Here is a 15,641-nt window from a genome sequence, read left to right on the forward strand (position 1 = left end):
TGTCTCCCACTGTTTGTGTGATTCAGACTCTGACCACAGAAAATCAGGTGAGAATCCTTTCAGTGGAAAATTCCTGTGAGAAAATTGCTTTTGTTTCACCCAAAAAAACTCCTGGCTTCCAAAAGTTTGCAGGTCAGGGACTTCTTGGGTGAGAGTTTATTCTGATTTTAAACCATTTTTCTTCTATAATCACATGCAATTTCCCCTTTTATTTTTCTGCCTAATTGCAGTTATTTTCATCACATATTCTGATTTTATGTCCCCTGTCCCCCTTCCTTTCATATTCCCTTGGTCTCATCCTGTTAACTCCAGGTGCTCAAATTTCCTGTGATAGATCACAACAAGATTATAAATTTGAAGAAAAAAATCCTTAGGTACTTCAAAATAGATTGGGATTTTTGATTGTGATAAACTCTACTTTACCACACACCTGAAAGTTCAGCAGGTAACCAAGAACTCATTATCAAAAAGTCTTTTGGACACAATTACAGCTAAAATCTTTCATTTAACACACTCATCAATCTGTTACACACAGTTATTTTTGCATGTTTGTACTTGAGTGTGTGATTTAGTAAAATACAGGCCTTGATTACAGAATTGAGGATGAGAGATTTTTTTTCCAGAACTTTTGCCCAGTAAATTATAGCTCATGGTCAAAAGTTCTCTCTCTTCAAGACTGAAAACTTCACACATCTGAGGTGATGAGGCAATCAGAGACAAAAATTGAGTGGCATGAAGACATAGAAACCCAGGGGTAAATAAAGAGCATTATTGGATTTAAAACGTGACAGATTATAAATCCTGAAAAATGCTTCTATTTCAAATGAATAAATAAATGCCACAAGTTGATTACATGACACAGGGACACACCAACTGTCACACCAAATAACATCAGATAAAGAGAGGCCACCAAAATCACAAGCCCCAGAAAATCTTGTCATTTTTATACATTTCTGGCTCAAACCATTTTGAGTCATTTTCCAGCTTTATCAGAAAAGACTGCTCATATTGTACTTTCATTTCCTTGAAACATCAGAGGCTTCTGTAATCATTGTATTTCCTCCAAACCAGAGCTCTTTAATAACCAAAATACCCTAAAATAGCTCCAATTTTGTGAGGAGCTAAGTGGTGTCTATACCCCATGGAATTTGTTAAATGCCAGGAGATGATAAAGGAAAATGTGCACAGATTTTATAAAATAAATATTCCAGAAATAAATTACATTGTTAAAAAATTTTAAAAGGAGAAGGAGCAGCAAATGGATTCAGAATAATGGAATTATTTAGGTTGAAAAAGGACTCCAGTGGAGTCCTTGTCACCAGCCTAGAGCACTGAGTGCCCTGTCCACACCTTTCTTGGACACCTCCAGGGATGGGCACTCCACTTGTCTAATTGACAGATTAACCTGATAATTTTATGTTACAAAGTTGGTCTCTTATATTTCAATATCTACACTGAAACAAAACAGCCTTAGTGACAGGAGCTCCATTTTCCACCTGACCACAGAGTTTCAGCCTCAAGGAGGCAAAGAGTTTCTCTCTTTAAAAATCAACACACACACAGTCCTTGATTTGTTAACCAAGACAATTTGGGAAAACTCATACAAAAAAGGAACATATTCCATTCCTTGACCATTTTTTCCCTACCAGATCACAACCTAGAGGGTTTTTAGGAAAACTGTGCAGCAGGAGAAAGGAGTTCCCTGCCTTTAGTGCCCTGATTCTGCCCCAAACTGCCACACCTGAGCTACAGATGTGTCCATCTCCATCTCACCTCCGGGAAACCTGCAGGAAATAGTTGACACTCAGACATATATCTGCTTCTCTCTGGCAGCCATCTGTGGTTTTTTCAGGTGTTCTCCTGCACTTTCATTTCATCCCTTAATAGAGTATTAAACCCCTGCCTGGTTAAGAGCAATTGGCAGGGAATTCTCTCTACCCACACACTGATGGAAGTTACTTGCACTTGAACATCCCTGCCCACGTGTTTCAATAGAAAACACCTTGGGGTTAAAAGACTTTAGGTTGCATTGGTTGCACTTAGAGAAAAATAAAATTGCTAGCTAGGTATCAGGTATTTCTTTCATTTATGTCCAGTTTTAGGTGGTTAAATATTGGACTTGAATGTTTTGACCACGGGCAACTCAGTGAATCAAGGCAATGCTGGTAACCTAATTTCCAGCACTGCTTTTTTTTTGTTTTTAGGATGGATTTTGTCTGTTTTCATAATTTCCATTATTTCATACTTGCTTCAGTCTCTGTGCTCATACACCACCACATGCTTGCTCTTCTTCTCCCTGCTATCACATTTTTAATATAATATACAGGATATAATATAATATATGTGACATAATATATGGATGTACACCATTACTTCTCTCTGAATTAATTTTTTCCTGATCTTGGGAAGTGTAAATCCAATTGCTGCCAGGTTTAACAGGATGAGAGTCAAGATTTACTGGGCTCTGAACCACAGCCTGGTCTTAAACATGACCATGGACTGCAGCTGAATAGTTTTTTTTTAATAATCTTTCCAACCTCTATCTCTTCTGAGGAGCTACTTGCCTGCAACAAAAGATAATGTGTAATTTGATTAAAGATGGGTATTTTTTCTCCACAGCACAAGTAGATAATCTACTTTAAAGTAGTTTGAGCTTTCGTGATTCATCCTGGTGAATGCCCCCATGTAAGGAGAGCTGCAGTGACCACAAGCAATGAAGAGAAATATTTAAATAGAAAACATTCCAGTTTGAAGAGAAGCAGCAGCTTCAGAAGATATGAGTGCAGCAAGGCCTTTTTTCCTGCTATGCTCTCTTCACCCTTTTGTCAGGAAGAAGACTGAGTGATCCACTTTAGGCTGGGCTTTGCCTCAGCTTTGTGTCTGCACTGCAAGGGAAGGAAAGAAACGCAAACAGAAAACCTAACAGCTCTAAAATCCCCTCAAGTGCTGCCACAGCCATGCAATGATTGAATCAATAAGGCTGGAAAAGACCTCCAGGATCATCCAGTCCAGCCTTCCACCAAATCCCATCACAGCCACTAAACCACACCAGAAAAAACCCCATCCTCTTAGTTTTTGAGCTTTTCCAGGATGATGACTCCAGGACTGCCCTGGGCAGCTCATTCCAATGCTTAACACACAAAGCATTGGGTCATTGGTTAAACTCAGGGGAAGCTGAACTTCAAATATGAAGAAAATTTTTCACTTGGGGAAAGAAAAAAAACCACACCAAAATAAGCAACTTAATGAAAAACTAAAGTATGACTAACGACTTCTCAAGGAACATATTACCACTGACTGGAATGGCAATCAGCCCTCTTCAACACTAATTTTGAATAGATAACATTAATTTATAAATAAGCAGTCTTAGCATTACATCCAATATCCCCCTTGCTCAGCACACAGCAATTAGAGCCCTTGAGAAATCACGCTCCTAAAAACATTGCTTTGCTTGGCACAATCACTTGGCTGCCTGAGAAACTGAAGGAAAAGCTTGCTTACCCAGTATTTCCAGTGGCCTGATCACTGGGATCATCTGGGAGCTGTACAGATTCAGTAGCTGCTCAGGATTTACACTGCAATTTGTAACTTTTCCTTGTCTGAGTGTGGAAATCAGTCTGGCACCAGCAGAGCCACCCAGACACACAGCAGATCTCCTGGGAGCTGAAGAAATTAACCCAAATTAAACCTGACAAGTTCATGCCATGGCTTCCAGAATCCCAGAGTCATCCAGGCTGGGAGAGATCTTCAAGGCCATCAGCTGCTCCCCAGCACCACCAGCATCACCCCTAAACCACATCCCAAGGGCCACAGCCAGAAAACTTCAGAACACTTCCAGAGATGGTGACTCCACCACCTTCCTGGACAACTCATTCCAGTGCCTCACCACTCCCTTCCAGTGAGTTTTTTTGCTGATAATTCACTTGTGGGGAATTTTAGAAGGAATTCAAGATAGGACCTCTGAATTGTTTTTGATGCTGTGATTTATTTTACTTATCTTCTACATAAGCAGGAAGGGTGAGTTGGGCTCACATTGTTACAGCATGGTTCAGAAGGTCACAAGACCCTTGGTTACAAGACCTTTTAAGGATTTATTGACCAATAAAACACTGCCAACAAGGATATTTATGTTTTTGATCCAATCCTTAAATATTTCATCTTATGGACTCGTGCTACATGTAAGCTTTCTTAGCCAATACTGTTATGACACACAAACCTCCAGTACTGCATTCTAAATCCCTTGTTTACCTCTAAAATTATTTTTTTCCTATATCTTTAACTCTAAAACTCTAAACTTTCCTCTACTTAGCTTAACATGTCTCTGCTTTAAACTATAAATCCACCTTCTTACTTCTAGTGCCTAAGTTTGGAAGCCTTTTCCAAGGTCTCAAATCCTGTATTTAATTCTAAGTTTTGGCTTCCAGGCCCAAAGTTCTGAGAGTTCCCTGCATTTTGGATTCCAGTATTTTCCCCTAATATCTGATTTGAACCTTCCCTGGTGTCACAATGCTGCAGGACTGTTGGGATGAGGTGCCTGTCTCCAGCCCTGACATCACAGATGTGGAAATCAGTAAACCTCAAGCTGAGGCAATGCAGGGAATTTCACATCAGGCACAGAAAAAGCTGTTTTTCTTTTCATCCTTTATAAAAACTGGGACTAAATGAAGTTTTAAGTTAGTCTTCTCTAAGATACCATGGCAGGGAGTCTGAGGGTGTATTTGGTCAGTCAATATTTAAACTCTCTATGCAAAATATATTAAGCAAATATATTTAATAACATTAATGCTAAATACACATATATATTTAATATATAAATTTAGACAAATTTAAGAGATTTTTGAATTTCAAAACAGACAAAATCTCCATCCAATTTTGAGACAACCCTCAACAGACTGATTCATACTTTGAAACCATGTCCTTGTAACCTTGAAGGAATCAGAAACATTCATTAACATTAGCGACAAGACATTTTTTTAAATAGGTTTGATAACACAAATCTGTTGGGTTAAGAAAAGAGATGGAAAAGTGTATCTGCTACTCCATGGCACCAGTCAGTGACTGTGTGGGCAGAGCTGTCTATGCAGCAATGCCCCCCAAACCCAAGCAAATTGCACAACCTGTTTCTCCAGCTGGGGATTTACACCCCCCTTCACCCCCCAATTTACTGAGAGAAGGAGCTGTGACTTCAAAAATGAGATCTTTATCTATCCACAAGCCTGTTTTGAGCATAAATTATTCCACTGTGGCATATGGAATGCTTGGCAATATTTACCTCTGACTCACCAGCTATTCTCTGCTAAGATGGAACACTAGACTAGAATCATAGAATCCTGGAATGGGTTGGAAGGCACCTGAAAAATCTCCTATTCCACCTCCCTGCCAGGAGCAGAGATGTCAATGTCTAGAACAGGTTGCTCAGGGCCCCATCCAACTTGTTCTTGAAGAAAAACTCAAGTAAAATTCAGAAATTATTAAGATGTAAAGGCGCCATCAAAAGGCGGAAGCTTCTCTGCATTGAAGGAACAGGAAAACACATTTCAGGATTTTAATACTGAGCCCACATCTGGAACTATTTTTGTCTTTTGAAAACACATTATTTGTTTTCACTTGTGAAAACCAAGCTCCTCATTGCCACAGAAGCCCTGCTGTAGAGTCAAAAACCAGTGAGGCTGGAAAATCCCTCCCAGTGGTCACAGTGCCCACCTTGTCCCCAGCCCAGAGCACTGAGTGCCACCTCCAGCCCTTCCTGGGACACCTGCAGGGCTGGGCACTGCAAAGCTCCCTGGGCAGCCCCTGCCAAGGCCTGAGCACCCTTTGCATGCAGAAATTCCTGCTGCTGGCCAAGCTGAGCCTCCCCTGGCCCAGCCTGAGGCCCTTTCCCCTTGTCCTGTCCCTGTTCCCTGGCAGCACAGCCCGATCCCCCCTGGCTGTCCCCTCCTGGCAGGGAGTTGTGCAGAGCCACAAGGTCCCCCTGAGCCTCCTTTGCTCCAGGCTGAGCCCCTTGCCAGCTCCCTCAGCCCCTCCTGGGGCTCCAGCCCCTTCCCCAGCTCCGTTCCCTGCCCTGGACACGCTCCAGCCCCTCCATGTCCTTCCAGGACTGGGGACCCAGAGCTGGACACAGCCCTTGGGGTCCCTCAGCAGGGCCCTGCCCTGGGCCTGTGGCCACCCCATGGCCACCCCATTGGCCTTCTAGGTCCACAATCAAGTGCCCCACACAAATTTTCTCCAAGAACAGGTAAATGACACCATGGAAGCTTTGGGTTGTTCTTCACAATCCACCCCTTCTGTCCCAAAACAGCACTGGGGGCAACAGAACCCCTTCCCTTCCTCCACACCTCTGATAGTGTGTTTTGGAAGTGTAAACAGCTCCAAAACCACTCCATGGACACATATATGATGGGATTTGGATGGTGCTGCTGCAGAAAAGCTGTTGTGGGCAGGTGAAAGAAAACCCAACACTCCCCCTTGTTTACAGCAGGTAGCAAGGGGCCCCCGCTGGCTCACACTGCCTCCTAAATGAACTTAAATGGTGACAGCATCACTGAATAGACACCTGACCCACCCTACATATTTCTGCCAGCAATTCTGTCAGTGCAGGATGGGAAAACATCCTCTCTTTGCAATCCTCAAGGCACAAATGCACCCCCAGTGAGCGCAGAACACTTCTGCTGCTTCGGCCTGTGCTTCAAAGATCTCCTGTGATGACACAAACTCTACACATCCTGGATTTCTGTTTGTTCCAGAATGCTGTGCCATGGCACAAAGAAAATTTATTCTGTTTCAGAGCAAAGTGAACACAGAAATATGAGCAATTAACGTGATTTTATCACAGATGGAGACAGTTCAGAATTAAAGGCACGTCCGGGAGGGGGCTTTAGGTAGAAAAACTGAACAGATATCACTGCTGGTGTACATCCTGCACTTCCCACCTGTGAACAGCTAGGAAGGAACATTGCACAAGGCTAGCACTCCAGCAGGAGGTCTGTTTTATCTGGCCAAAGCTGCTCAGCAGAACACTTCCCCTCAGCTACGTGCCCCTCTGACCAATGCACCAATTTGGCTCCCTCCACAAGGACAAAACTTGATGACAAACACCCCTCTCTGACACCAGTCAGGCTGTGAAGGAACAGAAATGCTGCTCCACTCGTGAAATAGCAAATAAATGAACAGTCCCAGGGTTGAGAGACCCAGGGCTGATCTTTGAAAGTGGTTACTACATGGAATTTCCATGCTCCTTCCTCTTGGAAGGGGACAACTGAGCATCACACCATCATCTCATTCCTTTAGATAGTTCCCTGAGTAAAGAACATGAGAAAACAAGACTGCTCTGCTCATTACTTCCAAACATCTCCCCTGGGAAACAACCCAACATCAAACCCAAACATCATATTTTATCATCACACTCCCAGCATCTAAAAATTTCTGCTTGTCCGTTCGTTTGTGGCTCTGTGGTGCCCTTCTCCTGAGGTTTCTGCTGCCTCTAGACACAGCCACGAGCACAAAAACGCCCTTTTTTGTCTCTAATAACACCATAGTGCCCAGCCCCTGGAGCTGTGACACAATGACTTTTCTTTCTTTCCAAGGTATTTACAACTACACAGATTGCTTGCACCTCTTTTTTTAGCATTCATTTTAAAGCCCAAAGTGTTTCATCTGCCCTCTCTACCTGGACATTAGGACCTCTCATTGCTTCTCATGCTTTTAGCAGTTATTTTAACAATTTTTCTTTCCCAGGGTTGTCCCCATGAGGAGGAGGTTGGGAATACTCCATGAGCTTTGCCCACCTCACCAGGATTCCTTCTCACTTGTGATGTTCCTCTTAAAACTGCAATCCACCCCTGCCCTCAATCCCACCAGCAAGCAGCCCTCAGAGCAGTTGTGTTGTTTGAGCCACTCAAACCTTCCAGCTGACAGGAATTATCCTCTCCCAGCTCAAGAAACTTTGTGGGGTGAGCACAGCAGTCCTGAAACCTCAACGCTTCATACTGAGCTGAATAAATGTGAACGGTTAACACTGAGCTAACCAAAAAAATCTCCCAATGCAAATGAAACCAAACAACCCAAACTCCTGCCTACATCCCACACTTCCAAATAGCCAAATTCCTACATCAAATAGCCCAAACTCCCACATCCCACTTTTTCTTGTGTGATCCCAGGTCAGGGACTGGAAGTATCCATGACAGAGAGTCCACCTGATCCACATCAGCTCCTCATTTTCATTTCATCCTGGGAAACTGAGAGCTCTGATCACAATGTCCACATGTATCAAAAATTCATTTCCACATCCCAAAAACTGTCTTTCAAACCATCATGCTTCAGAACAAATTCCAGGAATATTTGATGTTCAAAATATTCCCATCAATTTATTAATGCAAAAGCTGAAATCAATTCTCGCCATCATGACTTTAGTTTTGCTATGAAAATGAATTGAAAATATGGACTGGGTTTGTTTATTTATTTATCTGCATGTTAAATATATCAGCTCAATGGCAGTCTCCTTTGAACGGGGGAATTGTGATGCAGTGGTTTCAACAGAGATTTTAGGGCACAGACTTAAGTTTGCCTGGGCTCTATAGATGGTCTGGAATGCAAATACAAGGGAAAAGCCTGACAGAAAACAAACATCCCACTGTGTTCCTTAAATGTAGTTGCCCCTTAATGTATTATTTCAACACAGAATCTACTAATCATGGAATTATAGAGTCCCAGAATGGATTGGGTTGGAAGATAGTCCCTTGATTTTTTGATTTTTTACCTTTTTTCTTTTCCCTAGCTCATCAAGACAGACTGATCATTTGAGGTTCTATTCCATCAAAACCTGCCATTTTTAAATTTTAATTTTAAGAACATTTTGGGCATCATTGAGGAACTCACTTTACTGAGAAGGCACTGACACCTCCCTTCAAGGTCTGGCTGACTTTGGGACACAGGCAAGCAGAGCATCCATGTCCACCTCCTGCTGTGCCAGGAGAAGATAAAGCCCCCCAGGACACCCAAGAGACTGGAATGTTAATAATTCTCATTTATTCAAAGCCTTGACTGAAAATATCATTTCAGATAACCATAAAGAAATCAGACACCTCAATGACATCATCATCATCATCCATGCCGCTGTCACCACACCCCCACAAGGGTTAAATGATTTTTGAGATCATTCCAGGCCCAAATGAGCTCAAGCTTGGCACGTACAAGATTAGAGGGGAGGAAAAAAAGGCCACTCTAAATTATGCTCAACAATGACACATTGCAGTTTCAGAAACTCAGGAACATAAATCAATATTAAGTTTCCGAGCTCTCTTGACAAGAAAAACCATCATATAATTACAGAATCAAATGAGAGGCATGCCCACGGTGTAAGTATTTGTAAGCAAGTTGATACCAGTCATACTTTAGAAACAAATATCTCATTTACAAGCCAATTTGAGCAATATAAACTGCCAAATTGAGCCTGAAGCCTGAAACCCAAAGTCTGCAGGAAGAAGCCAGTCCTCTAATTTCCTGCATGACTGGAGACACAGAAGTAAGAACAAAGTGTCATTCTATTAAGGCTCAGACAACATGCTTTTAGAACTCAGGTGGGGTTTAATTCCTTGGCTTCCAGACTTCTAGAAACAAAACTTAAAGCAGCTCAGTGCTGAGGCTTAATGGGCTAAGGCAATTTGTGTTAATGGAGTCCACTCTGGAGTGGAGTGGATTTGCTCCTCTCTGTGCCTTTAGCTTGGAAATAGCCAATATTTCTCTCTTCACCTTATTATTAGTAACTGTAGGGATGAGAAATTATTGATCCATCTAAGCTGTCATCTTGTTTAAACTTCAGACTACTCATGTGCTCTAGGGACTTTGGTTGTTTGTCCTAAATTAAATAATTGTTAGAAACTCCAAGGGATGAAACTGTTCCTCCCCTAATTATGCATTTCATGCCTTGCTAAACTCCTTAACAAAATTGAGTCAGTGGCTTGTGGCTGACAGGGCATTATTTGTGGGGAAAATCAGCCCACACTTGAGTGGCTAAATTGACAAACAACCAAGCTGAAACCTCCTGATTTCAATAGCTACTGATGAACTGATCTTTGAAAGTGGCTACTACATGGAATTTCCATGCTCCTTCCTCTTGGAAGGGGACAACTGAGTATGACACCATCATCTTATTTCTTTAGATATTTCCTTGAATAAAGAATATGAGAAAACAAGACTGCTCTGCTCATTACTTCCAAACATCTTCCCTGGGAAACAAACCAACATCAAAATATTTTATCGTCACACTCCCAGCATCTAAAAATTTCTGCTTGTCTGGCTGTTTGTGGCTCTGTGGTGCCCTTCTCCTGAGGTTTCTGCCTCTAGTCACAGCCACCAGCACAAAAATATCCTTTTTTGTCTCTAATAGCACCATAGTGCCCAGGTGCTGAGCCCCTGGAGCTCTGACACAATGACTTTTCTTTTTCCAAGGTATTTACAATTACACAGATTACTTGCACCTTTTTTTTTAGCATTCATTTTAAAGCCCAAAGTGTTTCATCTGCCCTCCCTTCCTGTACATTAGGACCTCTCATTGCTTCTCATGCTTTTAGCAATTATTTTAACAATTCTTCTTTCTTTCCCCTCACTAAATATGGTATAATATGAGATATAAATTCACAGTATGCTGTATTTACCTGGTTAATCCCCACAGCTTTAAAGAGAAATACAAGAAAATACACGAACCAAAAAGAAACACGTTCAGGTTCCCAGCTGTGACAGCAGCAGATCAATGTTTGCTGTGCCATCTTGACTTAAGTATCTTTTCTATGATCATTTCTCCAATTTATATTCATTACAGAACACCTGCCAGATCTGTTACCCAAATTATTTGGTGTCCCTGTTGTATCCCCCAATGTGTGAAACCACCTCTTGTGCAATCAAAGCTCAAGTCTGCTTTGAGAATCACCACATAAAAAAAGATTGATTTTCATCTTGGAAATGTCAGACTTCTGCCTATAATGCTCAGCTACATTTTTCAGGAGCAGTAAAGTTCAAAAAAGAGCCCCAGCCCTGACACATCTCCGACACATCATGATGGATGTGACAGTTCTGCTGCTTTACTGCCAGAAACGTCCTGCTACAGAATGAGGCAATCAATGGAGAATAATAAATCTATCCCAGACCCCAGAACTATTTTTTGTACATGCAGAACAGCAGAAATGACACATTAGTTATACCTCTGGAGGTAATAAACCATCACACTTTCTTTGCTGTTGCACAATTCCAGTTAAACAATTTAATCTTCACCTGTTTTATCTGTTCAACGCTTCACCATCACAACTCCCAATATGCATTTTTGGATTATTAATGGAATGAATTAGAAATAAAGAGAAAAAAGAGAGAGGGAGACAACTGAAGACACACTTTCCAGTTAAAAGAAGAAGTTTCCTTACCATTTTTTCTGGTCCCTCTGTCAGCCAGGAGAACAACTGCTGCTCCAAAGGAATGTGCTGAATTACGTTCCCTTCATCCTGGAACACATTGCTCCTGATTAATACTGACTCAGAAATTTTACCTTGAGTGCACAGCACAAATACATTTCATTTCCCTTTTTTTGAGAAGCGCCGTGTTTGAGATAAATTACAGCAAGTTTGGAAAAGTTAATTTGAGGTGCATAAATCAAGGCTTGGCAGAGAAAGGATTGGTTTGATTTATAACTAATGCCTTTGAGTGTATTCTCCTACCTATCCTTCAAGTAACAGCCTTGATTTCAGCAAGAGGGAATATACTTCAAAATAAGTATTTTCTGAGGTCATTTGACCACACCACCAACAAAACAAGCCCAGCTGTGCCAAACACGGTGATTTAAAATACATGAGTTCATTTCAAATTTTCACTACACAAGCACAATAAATTTGAAAACTGTTGCAGGACTAGATTGATGGTTCCTTGTGCTTGTGTATGATTTCCAAAATACATCCATGGATCACTGTCATAATTCTATTTCTCCCATTATTCTATACATTCATAAGCACACAGACAATATTTAATGCTGTACTAACTGAGTTTGGACGAGGCAAAGCACACAGCACAAGCAGGTATGTGACTAAAGCTCTCTAAAACTTAGAATTAGGAGAAATTCAAGGGCCAAAGATCTTTATTAATTTGGCTTTTCCTAGGCTTTTTCCTAGTTTTAAAGGCAGGAACATCCTGACACTCTCCCTGAAGGGCCCTGGCTGCATTTATAACCAAGCTGAGGAAGGAACAAGAAGCAGAGTTTCTTTTGCTTTTGCACAAACCTTAAATAAGTTTATAAACCTGTAGTGGGGACCTGGCTGTGAGCAAACACTCAAGGTAGGAAATGAGTTTTGATGACACCAAAATCCCTCCTGAATACTTGGTGGTGGCCCTTTGCTCCTGAGGAGTCCCCATGGAATATTAGAGGCAAAAAAATAAGAACAAAAAGCAGATTTCAGCATGTCTGTGCTCGGGCACAAAGCAATCTCACCCCACCAAAGAAAAGATTATTTATTTTTGTGTGTGGCCTTGTTTCCCCTGGTCAGACACAGCTTCACTCTCCTGCCTTTGGGAAGGGCGGGGAGGGAAGGAATTCTCCCAGAGCACACAGGGAAACTACAGCAGGATCAGGAGCTGCTGGCCATGGCTGATGAAACGTTCCCATGACAATCCCTCTCATCTGTGCATCTCAGAGCTATTTCCAGCAAGCATATTTTGGTTTTTGTCCAAGTGAGAACAACAATGCATTTCCTGAGGAAATCAAAATTAGCAGGAGCAGTGCAGCAGCACTGCTTTGTAGCTGCTTCTGACAATTAATAAATTAATATTATGTGGTGAGGGAAGAGACTGAAAATAACTAAATGGTTATTTCCCTTCAAGATGGATGATGATTTTTTAGAGTATTTTCTCTGAGATCAGTGAAATGCTCTGAAAATACTTTGTAGGGAACAGTTCATTTTAAAACAAAGCAATAGCTCTAAAAAAAGAGTAAGATTTTGATTTTTTTTTTCCCCAGGAGCTAAACTAACATTTGGAGCGTTCTTTACTTTTTTAATGATAGGAAAATATTTTGCATTAATATAATGAAGTTGCTCATTATACCCGAAGCTATTTTTAAATTTCCCATAACTGGCATAACAGTTCACCTAATCATCTCTAATTTTAATGCAATCCTTTTAATTCCTGATAGAAACCTAATTTTTTAAACAAATGTTAAATAAATAGCAAGTCTGGAATCGGTACAGCTCTTGCAGCATTGTGCCATTCCCAACCACATGGAAACACTCTGTAATACAAAATGATTCATTTTCAGTTGCCATTCCAGCTCAAAAACCTATAAAGGCTCACCAGATTAACTTTCAGCAATAAAAGATTTAAATACATTGTCTTGATTAGCCAAAATTCTTTAACTTCTTTCATGTATTATTAGCTCAACTCAGATTTTCCAATTTGTTCATTGGTGTCCTTGACAGAGGAAAAAAGGAAGGATTTTCTGGACAAGGAAAAGAGCAGGGTGGTCTCAGGTGAGGCAAGGGCTCTCAGAGATCAGAGAAATTCAAATTCAATCTTCCAGCCCCTTCCTGATCTGCTGACCTTCTTTGTGCTCATAAATCAGCAGGGATTTAATTCCAAGCCAAAGGAAGTGAATGAAAGGATTGCTTGGTTGTTTATTTTGGTGATTTGGAGAATTTCTGTCTGGAATCACAGAATGCTGGGTTGCCAGGGACCCATGAGGATCCAGTCCCACTCCTGACTCAAGCTTTTCCAAAAGCATCTGCTTTCCTTCAGGGCTTTTCATCTCCAGCCCATAGAAAGGATAAATATTGCAATATTGCCCTTTTTAGGGTGATTTTGTGTTTTGAATCAGTGCAAGGGCAACAGCATGAGCAGAAGTTTAATCAGCATCCTCCCTCAGCTCCTCTCACTGAATTTTGCTGATTGTGATTCTAAATGCTGCTGAGATTCAGCTCCTAAAAATGTGTCATAACAACTCCAGCAGCACTGACACTCTGACCTTCAACTCTAATTAATTTTAACAGACATGGCTGTGTTTTGAAAAACTAAAAAAAATAAAGATCTGCCCTGCTCTTTTCTAAAACAAATAAAAAGGGAAGAGTCAGCCTACTGAATACACATAATGAGATTCACAACCCAAATAAACTTACTAAAATGGCTTCTCCTTATTGTGCTTTAAGAAAGGGGTTTTGACCATGGGCACAAAAACCAGACCACAAAAAACCAACCAAAACCAAACCAAAACTCACCACAACAGTGCTACACTAAGGCTACATTTAAAAAAAAAACAGTTTCAAGCTAAAAGCAAACAAGATCTAGATAAGTTCCATGTAATTTTCGCATTTGTAGTGACTTTTAACTGTATAATAAAATGAACATTTTTTGCTAAACCTTTCTAAGACCTCACACTGCAGGATCACCTTTCACTTGTAAAGTCACTGTAGAGTCACCTAAGTCATGTTTAAAACAAAACTAATCACCCAATTAATTCAAGATCATAAATAATGATTTTTTTTTTCTTAATGAGATTAAAATATAATCTATTCTAGGTCAGCCATGGTTTTATAGCTACAAATAATAACATTAAGGCCTTGTAGGAAATAAAATAGATTTGGAATTAAACCCATGCTTTATCCAGAGTTAATCTGTGACTTTAACACAGAGATTTTCTTTTCACTTTTCTGTAGTGTCTACTTAAACTAATGTGACTGTGAGAGACTTCAAATCAGTGAAAGACTAAAATCCCAGACATCTTTCTTTCATTGATCTCAGACTTGTGAAGAGCCTGTTGTTCAGAACAGCCCAGGAGATGTGGAATTGTGAGGGGGGGATAAGGCACTGGGGCATTTCATAATAAAAATGTTTTCACTCCCCAGTGAGATGAGGCAATAAAAAAACCCAACCCTTTTTACATCCTTTAAACACAGTTTGCATGGTTCTCCCTTCCTCATGAGGGAGAATCTATTTCTTGAATAGGAGAAACAAATCTGGGTTGTGCAAGGGCAGTGAGTGAAGAGCTCTCTCCATGAATATCCACCTACTCAGACACAGAATAACCAGCTCCTGAGGCAGCAAATGAAATTCATCCCTTCAGCAGCTATGAAACACAGAACACTAAATAATTCAGCTCCCAAACACTAATTACAGGATGCTGGCAGCAGGAGCTGCCAGCCCTGAGGATGCAGAGATGACCCCAGGATGTGCTGATGCTCCCTCTGACCCCCCTGCCAGCTGGAAAATGAGCCCTGTCTTAAAGAGAGGTGCATGGCCATGGTGAGAGGGGCTTTATGAAGAATTCCCACTGTCCTCAGCATGAAATGCTTGGGAGCAAAGACAATTTCCCAGAGCACATTGAGACCACCTGAGTGTTGCAGACGACTTACATGAAAAATCCATTCCTTAGGATTTTTCCTCCTGAGAGGCTGAGAGGCCTCAGGAACAAAATGTAAACAATGATTATCTGCTGCTGTGGAATGCAACAGGTGGATCTGTGACTGGTCCATGTTGGATGTTTGTAATTAATGGCCAATCACAGCCCAGCTGGCTCAGCCACAAACCTTTGTTATGATTCTTTGCTATTCTATTCTTAGCCAGCCTTCTGATGAAATCCTTTCTTCTATTCTTTTAGTATAGTTTTAATGTAATATATA

General features: G+C 41.1%; 1 protein-coding gene across 1 annotated transcript in view; it reads right to left on the minus strand.

The window, feature by feature from the left end:
- The window catches only part of PCDH15 (protocadherin related 15), a 514,059-nt gene that overhangs the window by 454,373 nt on the left and 44,045 nt on the right, over positions 1-15,641 (minus strand). The window contains exon 2 of the mRNA XM_030950929.1: positions 11,412-11,489. The gene's annotated coding sequence lies outside the window, so the exon portion shown is untranslated. The remainder of the gene's footprint in view (positions 1-11,411; positions 11,490-15,641) is intronic.

The sequence above is a fragment of the Camarhynchus parvulus genome, chromosome 6 (genome assembly GCF_901933205.1).
Source record: "Camarhynchus parvulus chromosome 6, STF_HiC, whole genome shotgun sequence".
NCBI lineage: Eukaryota > Metazoa > Chordata > Aves > Passeriformes > Thraupidae > Camarhynchus > Camarhynchus parvulus.